The following is a 16,538-nucleotide window of genomic DNA, read 5'->3' on the forward strand; positions in this document are numbered from 1 at the left end:
TTTCTCCTATGACAACTTAATCCTGAATATAAAAAACTGAATCACAAAATTTGGCAGCCTGTATTTAATGGGACTTTTAGAAAACTTGTTTGATACTGTGGATTACTATAGTAGCTACATACAGTCAAGGCAGACAGGAGGAGAGAGAGGGTAGTGTCTGAGTGCCAAAAGTCATCCGTGTTCTTAGTCTAGCAATAGCAAATACATGACCCTCCTGTACAGAGAGATGTGCAGACTGGGGCCTCTGCCCTGGGGTGCATTACTGCCCACACACCAATCTTAGAAGCAATGACTACCTCTGAAAACTCCTACCTTTCCTAAAGCCTGAGCACATGTTCAGTCACCTTAGTGAAAGTGAAGGAGGGAGGAAGGGTATTAGTTCAGTCTTGTCAAACATGATCTATAACAGAGACTGCAAACAGACTTTGTCTCACATGCCAAAGCAGATGGTGTGATAGTGACTGTTGAGAAAGCTTCTGAAGTTGTCTCTGAACTCAGTGGGAAGAATGCTGAGTACAATGATAAACAATGTCTGTTCTGGGATTGAGGGAAGCATTGCCTATAGGTATTTACTATCCTTGGTAGAAGTTTCAGTTGTCATTTAGCATAAGCCAGGCTGTGCTGTTACTTAGTGTGGAAGTTATGAACTCAACTAAGAGCATGCAATGATAGACTAAGATACGATCTATAATACCTGTCAAATATGGCACAGAGCAGATGCTCAACAAATGTTTATTGAAGAAATGAATGCAAAGTCCTATGGCTTTATATTGGAAGAGAAATAGAGTTCTTCCCCTCATAATCAGGGGAAGTGGGGTACACTGAGATTACTTTGCAAAGAGTCCTCAATGCCATGCCGAAGAGTTTGGGGCATTATCCTATATGGGCCAGTAGTTTCCAAGCTTAGTTTAATTCCCTAACGTGTTTTGTATGTAAAATTCCTGTGATGTATGTAGCTACCCTGTGATGTTCTGACTTGGTAAGTTGGTAAGTGCGGAGATGGAGCCAAGAATTCTCTTTTTGTTTGAACCACTTGTTAGCTTCTCAGACAATTTGTATAAACAGACAAATATGGTAATTACAGCTACAAAGTAATATGTGATGTTCTTTTTTTTTTTTTTTTTTTTTTTGACAAGGTCTCTCTCTGTTGCCCAAGCTGCAGTGCAATCTTGGCTCAATGCAACCTCTGCGTCCCAGGCTTAAACCATTCTTCCACCTCAGCCTCCCGAGTAGCTGGGACAACAGGCACATGCCAACATGCCAAGCTAATTTTTGTATATATTTCTTTCTCTTTTTTTTGGGTAGAGATAGGGTTTCACCATGTTGCCCAGGCTGATCTTGAACTCCTGGGCTCAAATGATCTGCCGGCCTCGGCCTTCCAAAGTGCTGGAATTCCAGGCATGAGGCACAGGGATCAGCTGTCACTGAAGTTCTTAAGGAAAAGAACAACTTGCTGTGATCACAGATCTTTGCTTCTGGTTCTCCAAGCTCTTAGTGTTTTCTGCTTATTGAGACCAGAACTATCCCTGCCTTTGTAGAGACAGACCTGCCAGACTGTGTTCTGGTGAATCAGACTCTAGCTCCCAAAGCACTTTGCCACAGACCCCTCTTCCTCAGGAAGAAGGAGGAGGATTGAGCACTTTGGCAAAGCAACCAAGAGAGTAATGTGCTGCAGTGGGAATAAATTACGGACCAAGGAAATGAATGAACCACATGTTTCTGGATTTCAAATACCACTTCTGGAAATGAGCGAGTCTTTCTGCTTTCTCATTTCAATTAATTTTCTTACAAACTCTCCCTACCATTTTTCATTGCAGTCAATTATTTAACTTGTTCCAGTATGAAAATTGGGTCCTTACAAAAAACTTAATTGATTTGACCTGTGCTTTGACACAACACTTTGCAAAATGCATGTGCGTTCATACAGATTAGTCATCTGAGTCATTATTTTCCAGCAAAGTACAGCACCATGCTGGCAGTGGATGGCACACCAATATTGTGAAAATGTGAACTTCTTATTCTTGTGGAAAGTTACAACAAAGAAAGGGTGGTTGGAAGTCCAATAAGGACATCATTTGTCCTAAGACTTTGACTAAGAGTCTATTCATCTCTAATACTGCCTCCCTGCAGGTGAAAACGTTAAACCAAGGAAGATATTGGGGCAGAATGGAGAGAATGGTGCCTGGGCCTGGCAGATGGAATCTGAATTTCAGGGCAGCTCCTTGGCCACGTTTCAGTCTTAGAACTGGGCAAATTTTTTGTAGCTGTTTTGATTCACAGCACACCTCTTTGTAAATTTGGATACATTCTTACCTGCCTCATGGCGGTATAGTGAGGAACAACAAAAATGAAGAGAGAACCAAAGTATAGTAAGCGCTCAGGAAATGGTGACAAGGATGTGATATTGCTGACAAAATTACTTTGCCATTGTTTATTCCAATTTTACTTATTTATAATTCAATCTCACCGATTCACAGAAAAAACTGAGGCAATATGATCACATTTTAAAGAGCATTCTTATTATTTTCCTTCATGATTCTATTTTCTATATCTGTATACTCACTCTAGGTCCATACTTTACCGTCTTTTGTTTTGTTTTGTTTTAGGGATAAAAACCAGTGACCATGTGTGTGTGTATGTGTGTGCGTGTGTGTGTGTGAATGAATGCGTATGAGTGATGATAGTGGGAGACAGCTCACATATTCAAGAAATTATATAAAATCTCTGCACAATTGTTTAAAAATAAAATGAGTATTATACACCTATCACCAAGACAAACAACATTAACAGTGACTTAGATTCCCTCAGGATGCCATTTTTGGTATAGTTTCCTTCCTAAGTACTCTTCTTCCATAGGTAACTCTCCTGAAATTACGGTACATCATCCTCTAACTATCTTTTTTTTGGCCCATCCATGTTGATATATGTAACAGTTCTTCATTCATTCTCACAGTTATATTCATTGTATAAATATAACTCATACATCCAGCTTACATTAAGTTACCTTTAGATTTTACTAACAGTATTAGTATACATATTGTTAGACATGTCTCCTATCCCTGTATATAAATTTTCCTTAAGGTACATGCTTAAATAAATGAGTTGCTGGGTAACATTTTTAATTGCATTAAATAATGTTAAACTGTTTTCCAAAGTAATTCTTCCAGTTCACACAGTGGATGAGAATTCTGGCAGTTTCATATCCTCTCTACCACTTGGAATCAACTGGACTTCATAATTCTTATCAGTTTAGTAAATGTGAATGGTGCGTTATTGCAGTTTAATTTGCAATTCCTTGATTATCAATGATTTTAAGCATGTTTTCATATGTTAATAAGTAATTTGTGTTTTTTTCCTCTTTGTTTTAAAAGTACTTACCCATTTTCTATAGGGCTGTTTGAGTCTTTCTGATTGCTTTATAGTTCTCCGTGTGTGTTCTAGAAGTGATCTTTCACCAGCTATATATGTTGCAAAGATCTGTTCTCTTTTATTTTCAATTCATGTCACATTTCACCTCAGAAAAGTCAGCTATAAGATCCCGAAGTTTTTTATTTCTCTAAACTGCTGGTATGAGTAGCTAAAAATATAGACAGATTTCAAAATAAATAATTCATTACTGTAGTTTAGCAGAAATACATTCATGAATATTCGCTCAAGCTTGCAGAAAGTGCTTGAAAAGCTAATTAAACTAAACTAAACTAAATTAAAAACAAAAAGACAGCGCTGTGATGATGAAGGTTTTCATGCCCAGACTCCAAATATACTAGAAAAATTTATCTTCAGCAGTTTACTATATTCACAATGACAACGCTTCAAACTGCTTCCTTTATTCATAAGAGATTCCACCTATTTCAAGTGTGTTTATCACCCAGCCAGCACAGGCAAATGTTACCAAGTTAAGACTGAATTTCAAGTGTGTTCTTGGAATAAAACTTCTGAGAATATTTTTTTCTTTAATACGATCCTCTTGGAGTCATATTTTTTGGCAACTCATCTTTGGGTTTTTGAGGAACTGAATATCCTCACCTGCTTTTTTTTTTTCTCTCTCTCTATATTTTTTATTATTATACTTTAAGTTCTAGGGTACATGTGCACAACGTGCAGGTTTGTTACATATGTATTCATGTGCCATGTTGGTATGCTGCACCCTTAACTCGTCATTTACATTAGATATATATCCTAATGCTATCCCTCCCCCCTTCCCCTACCCCGCGACAGGCCCTGGTGTGTGATGTTCCCCTTCCTGTGTCCAAGTGTTCTCATTCTTCAATTCCCACCTATGAGTGAGAACATGCAGTGTTTGGTTTTCTGTTCTTGCGATAGTTTGCTGAGAATGATGGTTTCCAGCTGCATCCATGTCCCTACAAAGGACATGAACTCATCAATTTTTATGGCTGCATAGTATTCCATGGTGTATATGTGCCACATTTTCTTAATCCAGTCTGTCATTGATGGGCATTTGGGTTGGTTCCAAGTCTTTGCTATTGTGAATAGTGCTGCAATAAACATACCTGTGCATGTGTCTTTATAGCCACATGATTTATAATCCTTTGGGTATATACCCAGTAATGGGATGGCTGGGTCAAATGGTATTTCTAGTTCTAGATCCTTGAGGAATCGCCACACTGTCTTCCACAATGGCTGAACTAGTTTACAGTCCCACCAACAGTGTTCCTATTTTTCCACATCCTCTCCAGCACCTGTTGTTTCCTGACTTTTGAATGATTGCCATTCTAACTGGTGTGAGATGGTATCTCATTGTGGTTTTGATTTGCATTTCTCTGATGGTCAGTGATGATGAGCATTTTTTCATGTGTCTGTTGGCTGCATAAATGTCTTCTTTTGAGCAGTGTCTGTTCATATCCTCTGCCCACTTTTTGATGGGGTTGTTTGTTTTTTTCTTATAAATTTGTTTAAGTTTTTTGTAGGTTCTGGATATTATCCCTTTGTCAGACGGGTAGATTGTAAAAATTTTCTCTCATTCAGTAGGTTGCCTATTCACTCTGATGGTAGTTTCTTCTGCTGTGCAGAAGCTCTTCAGTTTAATTAGATCCCATTTGCCAATTTTGGCTTTTGTTGCCATTGCTTTTTCACCTGCTTTTTTCTGAAGCAAGTGTTTCTGGGAACTGAAAAATACACTTTGTCAAATTTCAGGGTTTTTTAGGGTAGTGAAAGTACTCCATATGATACTATAATAATGGATACATGTCATTATACATTTGTCTAAAGCCATGTATTGTTCAACACCAAGAGAAAAAGGTAATGTAAAACTGTAGACTTTGGGTGATAATGATGTGTCAATGCAGGTTGATCAACTGTAACACATGTGCCACTGGTGTGGGTGGCTACACATGGGTGGGGGCAGGGTATACGGAAATCTCTGTACCTTCCTCTCAATTTTGCTGTGAACCTAAAACTGCTTTAAAAATAGAAAATCTATAAGACAAAAACTAATTTAAAATTTTGTTTTAAATTCAAAGGGTGTTAAATGAAATTTATGGGAAGCTATTGTTTGGACTAAGCTCTTGCACTAGGCCCAAGAGGCCAGAACAAATCAGAATAGAGTCATTAATGTTAGGTGCCATATAATCAAACTTTGAAATGGACTAGTTTTCAAAAAGATAGATAGAGAGAGAGAGAGAGAGAGAGAGAGAGAGAGAGAGAGAGATTGATTGATTCACAGCAACCAATCAGAAGGGGCCCAGTTTAACTGAGCCAGCAGGATAAGGAAGTTTCCTCTGATTTAACCCTATGAGGAAGACAGCTTTAAAATGCCCAATTCAATTTTTGTTTCCCGTTTTTGCTTTCTTGAGCCATTTTCCGCCTATAAAGCCTATCTCCTTCCCTCAGCTTATTAGAGTGCCTTATCTAAGTCTTTGGATGAGATGATGCCTGATTCATGAATAAAAGCCAATTCAGTCTTTAAACCGAATTTGTTAAAATTTTGTGTTTTCTAACAGGGGAAATGAGCTTTTTAAGACCCACTCAGCACTGGTATTTAATAATGTGGAGAAAAAAACAAAACACGTAAGCAAGCAAGCAAAGAAATAAACATAAATGTCAGCAACTAATTTCTAAAGCAGTGGGACCAGGGAAATAACTCCAGAAGAGACAACAATGGTAACAGCAACAACGTGTGCTTACTAAGTGCCACATATTATTCTGAAGAGCTTTACCAGAATAAGCTTAGTTAATCCTCATAAGAATCCTATGGGATAAGAACTGTTTTTATACTCACTTTAAATATGAGGTAACTGAGACTCAAAGAGTTTAAAAATTTATTCAAGGTCATGCAGCCAGTTAAAGGTGGAGCTGCTGTAGGTGTTGGGTGATTTCACTTGACTGTTTCCCGCAGTTCTTACCTTCTATATTACCAGCTATGTTCTAAAGGACTGCAAAAGTCAGGCTTGTGACTGGAACACAGAACAATACACCCAAGGGTACTGGCAGTGTTCCAATTTTGTCCATAAATGTGAGAACTTCATACTTCTTCCATTTCATGGCAGTCAGCATTGTTTCTGCTATTAACCCATGAAAGGTAGAAATAGAAACATTAGCATCTCATAATGCATAGCATTTACCACTCTAAACTGTCACTGTGATTTATCTGTGACTGTGAGATACTAGGAGAAGGGGACACACATTTGTTGAGTGACTTTACCAGTTGCTATGCTACTTTTCAGACTCATTCCACAGAGTCATTGGTGATTCTTTGGTGTTTAACTCCTTTTCAAGAAAGAGAAGAGCTGTTACTTAAAAACTTAAATTATCTTTTCATACTTAAAAGATTTATGCAAACTTGAGATCCACAGGGGATTTAAGCTCTTAAGAACCAGAGGTTAAATATTAGTCAGTGTATACTACTATACATACTAGCATATATGCTAGTATATGCTAACATTTATAGAATATATGTATATATACTATAGTTGTAGTCAGTAAAGAAATTTAAAAACACAACATAATGAACAAAAAACAATTAGCTAATCTGCATCTATGTGTCTAAATCTGTAGGCATTTATTGTTTTATTAAGAGTGAGGAAACCTTTGATGGGTGCAGCCAGAAGCTAAAAACAATCTTATCAAAGTGAAAGATGCATCAGAGATACTGAAAGACTTTAACATCTCCACTAGCATTTCTCATCATCTTTGAAATCAGAGAAAACAATTTTGCTGCCCTTTAGGAACGTCAGACCATACAGTTGTCAGGGTCTCCACGAAGTTTACCTCTCTTTAAAGGAATAGAGCTACTGCTACTTGAAAGCATAAGTTAGTGTTTGTTAAAAGAAAATAAAAGGCTGGGCGCGTTGGCTCACACCTGTAATCCCAGCACTTTAGAAGGCCAAGGCGGGAGGATCATGAGGTCAGGAGATCAAGACCATCCTGGCTCACACAGTGAAACCCCATTTCTACTAAAAATACAAGCTGGGCGTGGTAGCGGGCACTTGTGGTCCCAGCTACTCAGCAGGCTGAGGCAGGAGAATGACTTGAGCCCGGGAGGCGGAGCTTGCAGTGAGCCAAGATCCCGCCACTGCACTCCAGCCTGGGCGACAGAGCAAGACTCCATCTCAAAAAAAAAAAAAAAAAATTCATCTGAATTAAATTTAAAGGAGTTTAATTGAGCAATGAACTATTCGCAAATCTGGCAGCCTCCTGAGACACAGCAGGCTCAGAGACTCCAGCGCAGCCACATGGTGGAAGAAAATTTACAGACAGAAAAAGGAAAGTGACATACAGAAAACAAGTGAGGTACAGTAACAACTGGATTGGTTACAGTTGGTGTTTGCCTTATTTGAACATGGTTTGGATAGTTGGCTGCATTTGATTGTCCAAAACTCTGTGATTGGCACAAGTGTAGGCTGAGGTCTGTTTACACCTCCACTTGTTATAGTTCACCATGTGCAGAGAAACCTTTAGGCCAAACTTAAAATATGTAAGAAAGCAGCTGTAAGAAGGCAGCTGTAGGCTAAACTTGATTTAACATGTTTAAATCTCATACTCTCAAAATTCACGAAAAGAATCGTCGCAGTTAATATATTCATGAACTATTGTCCATGGGCACTATGGTGGGGTCTGCTAATTGTCCCCTTGTACCCATTGTCCCCTCTCTTTTAGTAATAGGACTCCTCCCGTCCATCCACCACAGAGTCTTAGCAAGGCACATGGACACTCACTACATTTTCTACAACTACTATTAGCAAATGGTTTAGCAATTTATTTAAAGTATTTGATTATATGATTATAACCCAGCAATTTCACTCTTGGATATAACCAAAACAAATGAATGCATCTTTTAAAAGAAATTTCTTCAAGAATGTTTGTAGCAACTCTATTCATAAGAGCCACAAACTGGAAATAATAGTATCCTTCAACAGAAGAATGGATAAACAAATTGTATTATATTCATGTAATGGAATAATACATAAAGTAATAAAAAGCAACAGACTACTCAAATACAAAACAATATGAATGGCTCTTATAAATATCATGTTGAGCCAAGGAAACCAGATATGAAAGAAAAAAGACTGCAAGGCTTAATTTATATGGAGTTGAAGAATAGACCAAGCTAATCTATGGTATAAAATTCAGAATAGTAGCTATTTCTCAGGGTAGGGGACAAGGTCTAGGATTGACTAAAATAGGGCATGAGCATGTCTTACGGGGTGTTAGAAAGTTCTGTATCTTGACCTGGGTGGTGATCCATGCATTTCACTGTATATACAGACACTCCTCGATTTTTGATGGGTTATGTCCAAATAAACCCAATGTAAGTTGAAAATATCATTAAGTCAAAAATGCATTCAATACACCTAACCTACCAAACATCATAGCTTAGCCTAGCCTACCTTAAATGTGCTTAAATTAGACTGCAATGGGCAAAATCATCTAACATAAAGCTTGATTTATAGTATAGGTTGAGTATTCCTCATCTGAAATGCTTGGGGCCAGAAATGTTTTGGATTTCAATTTTTTTTTCAGATTTTGAAATATACTTACTAATGGAACACCTCAAATTAAAAAAAACCGAAATTCAAATTACTCCACAATGAGCATTTCCCTTGTCATGTCAACACCCAAAAAGTTTCGGATTTTGGAGCATTTCAGGTTTTGGATTTTCAAATTTGGGATGCTCAACCTGTAAAGTGTTGATTATCTCATGTAATTTGTAGAATACTGTATTGAAAGTAAAAAACAGAGTGGTTTTATGAGTACTTAAAGTACATTTTCTGGTAAATGTGTATCATTTTTGCACCATTGAAAAGTTGAAAAATCCTATGTTAAGCCATCATAAATCAGGAGCAATCCATAATTATACTTCAGATAAATAAATCAGGACACATACACATACACACATACACACACACACACACACACACACACACACACACACAGAGAGAGAGAGATCTTTCAGATACTACAGCTGGTTCTAATATAAAAGCTAAAAGCACAGTTGATTATGCTATTTGTTGGGGCAGCAGGCTAATGAATGAATTGTTTTATTTTATTTTTAGCTCTATTGTTATAATTTAAAATCCAAGAAACTATGGTGGAGTTCTATTACACAACAACCATTTTCAACCCTCTGCTGTCTAAGAACCTTTCTAGCCAACGAAGGGATAGCAAGCAGTCAGTACATTCAAACAGAAGCCCCCTTTTAAAGTAAAATACTAGGTTGAACCATATGAAACCTTGACAATTTCATATGACTCAACCTACTATTTACATCAAATCATAGGATGAATTAAATCAGAGATGAAACCAAAAAGGAGATGGCAAAAAGAAGAATGCTTCCCTTGGTTCAACTTATTTCATCATGGGCACAAATGGCCTACAAATTGTAATAAACTTAGAAAATTTCCTAAGCCCGGCAATCTTTTAACCCCAGACATGCCCTTCTACATCAACATACAGGCTTCAGAGCCCTGAGATAACCATTTCCAGCCTTGTAGCCAACCTGCCCCAGCAGGGCTTCATATGCTATCATCTTCTTGGTCCAACAGGTTTAGTGCTAATGAGAAATCTGGCTCTGTGCTCCTTTCTGGCTCCAAGCACAACTAGGACAGATGGAGGAGCCCCGAGAGCTGGAAATGACAGAATTTTGAAATTTCCCATTAAGTTGGCTTGAGTTTTAGTCACAATGTACACAAAGTAGGAGAATCTGATTTTAGGAAATTATCTAACAATTGATTTTAAACCCAAAAATGGAAATGTATTTCCCATTATTGACGACAACCTAGGAGTTACAGGGCATGTGTGGGATCTTTGCATGCATGCTCCCTTCTCCCCACTCCCATCCTTACTCTCTCTGCCAAACTTGGAGATGAAATAACCTGAAATTTGAAATTTGTGTTGTATAATCCCTTTCTATTCCCAAGCAAAAAAAAAAAAAAAAAAAAAAAAAAAAAAATCCTGCTGGAAAAGTTTGCTTCTAAACTAGCCATGTTGGAGCCCTATCGTTTTCTACTGAATTTTACTTATTAATTCAGAATTATGTCCTCATGTAAAATAGATTTTGCCTTTCTGGGGCAAAGGCAGTCACAGAGATACAGGTTGGATATCACTCTCTTTGTAGGACATGTGGTCATGTTTTAAATACTTGGTACTTAGATCTACATGCTTGTCCTTTTGGCAAAGCTGAGAATTATTTTCATACTACAAAATTTTGACAGTGTAACCCCACGGTCTCAACACTCCTCAAATATCACACTAGGGAAAAATATTGAAATGCTACTGGTAAGAATGTGCCCTTTTCATGTCCAGTGTTTATATTTACTACAAATACTAGGTCTCTAAGACCTGGGTTCCTGTACTATGTAGCGTCCCCAAGACCATGACTAAAACCAAGTGTGAGAGTCAGTGCATGTTGGACAGGAAGGGATCCCAGAGTTTACCTTTTCCTATCTATGTGGTTTACATGAAAAACATCTAAAAGCCAGAAATGGAAGTAATTTGTGCAAGGTTGCCCAGCTAACAAGAGGGGCACCACAACTCACAGCTAGGTCCATGGTGCTGCATGAATCTGAATCAATGTGGGAAAAAGGAATGTTTTGACTTGTGAGACATGATTGAAAACAGAGCAAAAGGGAAACAGGAAGCTAATTAAACATCTGTGGAACCCTGTTATTTCATGGGCACTGAAGTAAACAAAGCAAAGAGGGAAAAGAAGGGAACATTAGGGACTGGCAGTGTAGCAACCAACTACGGAACAGTTACAGGGCAACAGATCTGTGGTAACCATAAGGGAGGTAATGTTTGTTAAGCATATTCCATCTGCCTAGAAGTGTGTCAAGCAATTTAATGCATCATCTCATTTAATCCTTACAACTATGCAATGAGGTAATAATAATAATAAATAATGACTACCATTTATTGAGCATCTTTTACATATAGGCTGAACACTACATTAAGCATATTATAAACAGTGTCTGATTTTATTTATACAACATGATTATGAGGTTGGTACTGTTGTTATCCACAATAGAAAGAGGAGAAAATTGAGACTTAGAGAAAACAGCATTTTCCAGATCACACAACTGGTAAATCGACGAAACAAATTAAAACCCACATCATTTTATCAAAGAACCTAGCCTTTAAATGCATCATTTTATCAAAGAACCTAATCTTTTAAATGGATCACTATTCTGGCTGTCAAGTACAGGTTGCTTAAAAATTAACACAAAACCATTATTTATCAATACTCATGGTCTTTTATTTTCCTCAAAAATAACCAGATCCAAAATAAAAGTCAGTATTTTACAAAGAATAGTCTAATTGTCTAATCTATGTTGCAAGCTGGAGTGAATCACAGTTTTGGCATTGGATCTAGAACTGTTATTGTCTGTGGTGTTAAAAAAAATTATGTGTATTAGCATGGGAAAACAATTGCATAGCCCTTTTGAATGTAAAAGGAAATGTGTTTAATGCATGTATATTGAGAAGGACGGAAGGGGGAAGAGAGAGAGAGACAGAGAGAGGCAATGTGATACAAAGAAGGAGATACTATGAATTCACTGCCTCTATGATTCTGTAGGAGGCCATGCTGTTTGTTAATTTCAGAACTGTAATTTTAAAAATTAGTAACCTTGGTAACCAAATTTATTAGTGAAGCATGCTATAGAAAACAAACATCGTGTGATGACTGGTCCTAGACAAACTGACAAGCTTTGTTTTTTGCTTTTGAAACTCCAGGCATTATTTACATACACTCAGCTCTAACACAGGATCCTTTAATTAAGACTTTTACACTTATCTGTACATAAAAATGGAAATATTTCAATAACAGCACATCTTTTTCTTTTGCTAAATTACCGGGTTAGAAAGGAAAATTAAAGAAATTCACTGAATGGTGCTGAATGATTAACTCTAAAGGTTAATTATGTCTACTTAAGTGGGACTCACTTAACTATTCTCTTCTTTGTCCACTGAAGCAGTAAGGGACTGTGACACTGCACTGAAGGACGGGAACAGGGGATGTGAGGGCTTGTTGCCAGGTGGCAGCTGTCAAGGTGGTTTAATAGCTATTCAAAGACCATTTTTTCTGCTTTTCAGTTCTCCAGGAGCCAGGAGCCAGTCTACCTTAAGCTTCTTTTGATGGGGGGCAACTGTTTAGAGTGGGAGGGAAGCATGTATTTGAAATAGCACACAGGTATAAACATGGGTGATAGAAGTCTTATATTCTTGACCTTTACCACACACTTGGAGAAACGGTGCACATTAGGCTTAGACCAGAGGAAGGAGTTTAATTTTCCATTTGGATCCCCATGGAGTGCTTAGGATCATACTTTTTCCAAGGCAATTTATCACTAATTCTTCCATTCGTCCATTTGTTTATCTGTCCCTTCCCTCTCCCCAAGGGTAGGCACAGGGCTAGGTGCTTTACTTGCATATACAGGCACTAGAGCACAGTAACAGAATTAGATCTTGACTTGACTATTGGCTTTGCCACCTAAGAGCTATGTGATTTAGGACAGGCTTCTCAACTCTGAGTCATATTTTCCTAATTGTAAAAATAGGTCAATAATGTTTTATCTCTCACCAAATTGGCAGAGGGATTAAATAAGATTAAATGAGAAAATGCATAAAACATAGTCAGCATCTGATAAATAGTAGCTATATTATGTACCATCATTTCCATTTCAGGTATGAGAAAACTGAGGCTCAAAAAGCTAAGTGACTTGTTCAAGATCTTAATTCTAGTCATGAATAGAGATAAGACCTCACCCCAGGAGTATGAGAAACATACTCCTTGCAGTAGCATGCCTTTCCTTTAATAAACTCACCACCTAGGGAGGAAAATAGTCCCTTAATCTTGGAGTTTTCTACAACCATTATAACGGAAGTGCTTATGAGAGTAGGTGCAGAGGTGAAAGCCTCTAGGGAGGCATGGTGCCTGACTGGAGTCTTGAAAAACCATTAAGAATCCCGTAAACAGAATGGGAAGGAGGAAGAGACAGTATGCAGACTGAAGAAAGGGCCTGTGCAAAGGAAAGGCGAAATGAAGGAACAAAGTGCTTCCTGAGGCTCCGTTCCAGGGCTTTTAGGGGAAGCAGCGGAGGAGGGTGCAGAGGTAGGCAGAGTCCAAGTTAAAATAGTCTTCTTACCTATTTGGTGATCAGGAACCATGGGTGTGTTTTAAACAGATGGAGAAACTCAAGGGTTAAAATGGCTAGAAGCGAATCACACTTGAATCTTTTCCATTTTCACTTGGAAACAGAACATCCCTCCCACCAGGCAGGCTCCTCTAATGTTTCCATGACAACCTATTGCGAAGGCCTGGGATAGGCTAAGCCTAAGTCAGGGGAGTGGCATGGGTAAACAAGAGCACAGAGGGGAAAAGCTACGGTTAGGGTCAAACTATGGAGGCAGGCAGCAAGGGGAGTGAGGAGTTGTGTACTATGGAGTCAGGAAGAGGAGAGCAGTAAGAACCAGAAATAAGGATTGGGTAAACCTAGATGTACCTGAATTTACTGCAAGCCCAGTCATTTTGCTAGATACACATGTACACACACACATACACGCACATTCAAACTATTAATATGTTCTTTGGCGCTCGCCTGCACTCTGAACATTTTCAAAGGGACCTCATGAAAATTAAGAATTTCTAATCAGTTCATTTCATCACTGGAAATCAAAATGTAAATGTGAGAACTCTGATTTTCAAGAAATCTTACCAACCCTTTCAATCTATTTTGCAAAGTTATTTATTTTTGAACCAGGGGGTTCTATTTTTGCTAAGTGTTAGCAAATTGTAGCATCAGGTTCAAGGTTGGTTTCCAAATTCTGAGTCACCTAATGTTAAATGTGATTAAAATTGAAAGTCATTTTAGGAACTGGCCTTCCCATTAGCTAGCTGCAGCTTTGCATTAGACTTCCATGCAAGAAATATGAGACTTTAAAGAAATGATTGTTTTCAGCTTAAACATGAGCTGAGGAAGTAAAGAAAATGTTTTTAAAAGAAAAGAAACCAAAAAAAAAGAAAGAAAAGATAAAATAGTCGTTCTGAACTTTGCTGCATACTGGGATGCTAGCAAAGCTTTAAAAACACTAATGCCTGGGGACCCGTTCCCAGAGACTGATTTAGAGTAGGTCTGGGCTGGGGTGAGATATCAGGGTTTTTAAGGGCTCTACAGGTGTTTCTTACCTGGAGCTAAGATTGAGACACAATGAGATAAAGCAGAGAGGCAGCTAGTAAACAAGTTGATTTTTGGCCCCTTTCTAGAAAGAAAGCCAGTGTGAACTGGATAAAGCAGGAAAGAGGCTGAGACCTGATTTACAATGGCAGTGGCACCCCGCTTCTGATCAACGTAAATTCTAAATTCAGTTTAGGGTGGGAAGGTGGAGTTGGAGGTTCCTTTATTATTGGTCCCTCCACTACACTGGGAGTACCCTAAAGCAAGGATTGAGTACTTTTATCCTTGTATTCCTTGGACATGTCTAACTGTCTGCAATATGGGATATCAATAGTTGTTTGTAAAACAAATGAATGAAAAAGTTAGAGGTAGAGTACGTGAAATGAATGTTGCAGAGACTCAATTTTTACCAGACTTCTCTCTTAGCACATTCAAGAAGTCATGCTCATGGGCAACTGCAGCGTGCTTTGACAGAAAAAAAAAAAAAATAAAACAAGCTGAGCATGGTAGATCATGCCTAAAATCTCAGCACTTTGGGAGGTGGAGGTGGGTGGTATGCTTGCACCCAGGAATTTGAAACCAGCCTGGGCAACATGGCCAAACTCCATCTCTACAAAAAACACAAAAATTAGCCAAGCCTGGTGGTACGTACCTGTAGTTTCAGCTAGTAGGGAGGCTGAGGTGGGAAGATCACCTGAGCCTGGGGAGGTCGAGGCTGCAGTGAGCCATGATCACACCACTGTACTCCAGCCTGGGCAACAGAGCAAGACCCTGTCTCAACAACAACAACAACAACAACAACAAACCAACCAGATGCTATCTTTAATTTCAGTGAACTTAACAAATATTTATGCAACTTTCTGTCTAGGTTCTGTGCTAGATCCTCAGAACCACAGACCGAGACTTCCAACAAAAATTAAGTTCTAAAAACCTATCTGATTAGTCCAATATTTTAAGAAGTACTTGTTTTTCAATGGCATAGCACAACTGATTTGCTTTGGGTGGCTTAAAAAGGGTAGCAAGTAGTATTTTGGATGGAGCTAGGGCAGATCATTCAGCATTTCTTTGTGTTTGCAACAGTGTTTCATATAAGCAAATTTCTAAAAGCAGTGTTTCCCAAACTTGCTTTTACCTAAGTAGCACCTGGGGTTCTTGCTACATTTCTGAGGAATACATTACCAGGCAAGTTTAGAAAGCACCATTACAGAGAGTCTGCAAGTCTTCAGAATATCTTATTCTGCATCAAAGTCCTGACTGCAGCATTATTACAAGTGAAATGATGACGGTGGAGTTGGGAGAAGGAAAGGAAACAGGAAATGACAAATAACAGGGTTATGTTGTGACAGGCACTTTACAAGGGAATTGACGTTACTGTTGGCTATAATACTTGCAACAACGCTTTATTAAAATGAATACTATTATTCCTATTCTAGCAACACGACCCAAAGGTCATAATCACTCTCAGCTTCTATCATCATGGGTTCATTTTGCCTGTTCTTGAATGTTATATAAATCATATTGTGGTGCGCAGAATAACACCCCCCCATCCCTAATCCCTGGAATCTGTAATATGTTCCCTTATATAACAAAAGAGACTTTGCAGATATGATTAAGGTTAAGAAACTTGAAATGTGGAGATTATCCTGGATTATCCTTCGTGGATTCAATCTCATCACATCAATCCTTAAAAGCAGATTATCTTTTGCAGGTGGGTCAGAGAGATACAGCATGAAAAACACTCAACTTGCAATTGTTGATTGTGAAGATGGAAGAAGGGGGCCACGAGCCACGGAATGCAGCAGCCTCTAGATGGGGATGGTCCTAGGCTGACAGGAACAAGATAACAGGGACTTTGGTCTGCATAGAATTGAATTCAGCCATCAATTCAAATAAACTGGAACTGGATTC

The 16,538-nt window shown here is 38.3% G+C and overlaps 2 protein-coding genes and 1 long non-coding RNA gene across 31 annotated transcripts in view; 1 reads left to right on the forward strand and 2 right to left on the reverse strand.

The window, feature by feature from the left end:
- The window catches only part of LOC126934940 (uncharacterized), a 46,396-nt gene extending 29,932 nt beyond the window's left edge, over positions 1-16,464 (forward strand). Inside the window, exons 3-5 of one of the 2 annotated variants that reach the window (XR_007719151.1) lie at positions 5,961-6,120; positions 12,429-12,506; positions 16,339-16,464. This is a non-coding gene — a long non-coding RNA (uncharacterized LOC126934940). The remainder of the gene's footprint in view (positions 1-5,960; positions 6,121-12,428; positions 12,507-16,338) is intronic. The other variant, XR_007719152.1, reaches the window with a different exon arrangement.
- The window catches only part of CCDC90B (coiled-coil domain containing 90B), a 695,243-nt gene that overhangs the window by 335,963 nt on the left and 342,742 nt on the right, over positions 1-16,538 (reverse strand). The gene's annotated exons all lie outside the window — the stretch shown is intronic.
- The window catches only part of DLG2 (discs large MAGUK scaffold protein 2), a 2,230,265-nt gene that overhangs the window by 140,095 nt on the left and 2,073,632 nt on the right, over positions 1-16,538 (reverse strand). The gene's annotated exons all lie outside the window — the stretch shown is intronic.

Source organism: Macaca thibetana, chromosome 14 (genome assembly GCF_024542745.1).
Source record: "Macaca thibetana thibetana isolate TM-01 chromosome 14, ASM2454274v1, whole genome shotgun sequence".
In the NCBI taxonomy this organism is placed as follows: domain Eukaryota; kingdom Metazoa; phylum Chordata; class Mammalia; order Primates; family Cercopithecidae; genus Macaca; species Macaca thibetana.